Source organism: Oratosquilla oratoria, chromosome 35 (assembly GCF_046742065.1).
Source record: "Oratosquilla oratoria isolate Oo_2021 chromosome 35, ASM4674206v1, whole genome shotgun sequence".
NCBI classification, from domain to species: Eukaryota; Metazoa; Arthropoda; class Malacostraca; order Stomatopoda; family Squillidae; genus Oratosquilla; species Oratosquilla oratoria.
The window spans coordinates 13,094,498-13,096,997 of record NC_134811.1 but is presented as its reverse complement, the minus strand read 5'-3'; positions in this window follow the sequence as shown (position 1 = coordinate 13,096,997).

Genomic DNA, 2,500 nt, shown 5'->3' with positions numbered 1-2,500 from the left:
TTCTTCTCATTCTTTTTCTCTCTTTCCCCACTAGATGAATCAGGGGAAGTAGGAATATGAGAGAGAATATGAAAAAATGGAGAAGAACGGGTAACACAGATGGAGGAGGAGGAGGAACAGGAGAGGAGAAGAGGAGGAGGGAAGGAAGATGATGAGGAGTGGAAGAGGAGACAAAGAAGAAGTAGAAGCAGAATGTGGAAGACAAAGGGAGGAGGAGGAGGAACAGGAGAGGAGAAGAGGAGGAGGGAAGGAAGGTGATGAGGAGTGGAAGAGGAGACGGAGAAGAGGTAGAAGCAGAATGTGGAAGACAAAGGGAGGAGGAGGAGGAAAGAAGGAGGAGGAGGAGGAGGAGGAGGAGGAGGAGGAGGAGGAGGACGAGGAGGAGGAGGAGGAGAAGGAGGAGAAGGAGGAGGAGGAGGAGAAGGAGGAGGAGGAGGAGGAAGAGGAGAAGGAGGAGGAGAAGGAAGAGGAGGAGGAGAAGGAGGAGGAGGAGAAGGAGGAGGAGGAGAAGGAGGAGGAGGAAGAGGAGGAGGAGGAGGAGGAAGAGGAGGAGGAGGAGAAGGAGGAGGAGGAGGAGGCGTAGCATGAGCAGAAGTCCATGTTATAAGACAGGCAAAGGACACCAGATTTACGATGGGAGCTGCAAAGCTGAAGCTGGGAGGGACGGGTGGAGGAAGAGAATCTGTTTCTATTTATCTTTTTATCCTTATTGAAATCGTCTGTCGTTAAGAATCAAGTCCTAGGAAGTCAAGGTGCAATGGTGGCATAGAATATTCTTTGTGTGTTGTACATACGTATTTGTAATATTGTTTATTTATTATTATATATTTTATATATTATTGTGAGAACCAAGCGTTCATTTAAACTCATATGTTTTCCCCGCCAAATCGGAGCTTCTTGGCGTCGCTTGGCGTTGGAGCCAGTCTTAGTTCAGCTTACAAAGCGACCGCACGCTTGTCTTTGCTGTGCTAATTAATTTGAATATTTAACTCAAATTCGTTTCATTTAGCCACCCTGTACATAGGGCTGGGTCGTCCAATCGCAGTTGCAGTATCTCAAACGATCATTTGAAGGATATGATTATGTACATGTCACCAGCGTTCCTACTCGCTTTTTCGTCCATGTCTGTAGAAAGTTCAAAAGAGGGAATACACGTCTTGAATGTTATCATTGTGACTGCAACATTGTGTTGATATTATTAGTGATACCAGTTCCAAAAAAACAAAATTAAAGTAATCCTGCACAGGACAGGCGTTCTTTCAAGCTGAATGAAATCATTTGGTGTAAACGGGACCAAATTCTTTATGAGACCATATTTTCACTTCTATTCGAGAATGGTAATGTCAACACAATCATGATCGGCACTGACATCTACAACGACATCAACATTGGCTTTGACATCTGCATCGACAACGACATCGACAACGACATCGACAACGACATGGACATCGACATGAAACTGACGCTCACACGAACCATGATATTAACATTCCTTGTAACATCAATAATGCCATTTGCAATGCTATACTATTCTTGTTGAGCTAGATGGCCGCTGAAGTTTTGATGATCTTTACTGATCACTCAAAATTGCGTGTTTTTTCATTTATGGTTTAACGTGAAACAAAAGTTTCCGATACTGTTCTGTTGGTCCAGAATCATCTTCAGATTTCGAAGTTTCTTTCCTTCTCTTCAGCTGGGTTGGTGTGGTTATAGCTATGGACTACCTGGGACAGACCACCCACTCGCACGGGATAGGTTTCTGTGAAAGGGGAAGAGAAGTCAGTAGAAAAATTAAATCATAGTTGTGTATAAAAGGGGATATTACCACTGAGCACTTTTAAGGATATTTCTTAGGATTTGTATCGTGGCTCAGGAGTGTTAGCAGGAGACTTGAACTATATCAACCAAATGCGGCAAAAATGGTCGGAGACATAGTTGTAGAGAAAGGTAGAAACACGGACTTTTTATAAGAGATTAATTGAAGTGATAGGGTGTAGTATGAGAGAAAATTAGAAAGGAAGTCGAAGAAATGGCATGTGTAAATGCTTGTGCATGTGGGTGTGATTTTGTTCGTGGGAAGTGTGTGTACATTTACTACAAGTGAGTCGATTACACTTCCCGCATATCCCCTGCCCTCTCCCTTCTGTGCCCGACAGGCATTGAAAAGAGAGAAGACGGAAAAAATCCCTAGTAAATATAATGGGTGATATCCATATGTTTGTAAATGTTTCCTTGTGTGTACTGCAAGGGAGAGAGGTGCAGCTGACAAATATATAAACTGTACGATGAGCTCTGAGTGTGATTTGTCGGATCAGATGTTTGTGTTCGGCGTGCAATATTCCTAGGTGTCTCATGTGTAGTTTGTGTTTGTGTTGACTGAATGGACGGGTGTTGGCAGGTAGATGTAGAGACTCGGACGTTCTGAAGTCGCTCCTTCGCGAATCCGAGATGAATCGAATTACGACATTGTGAACCTTCTAATGGTAGGTGCTTGTGGGGC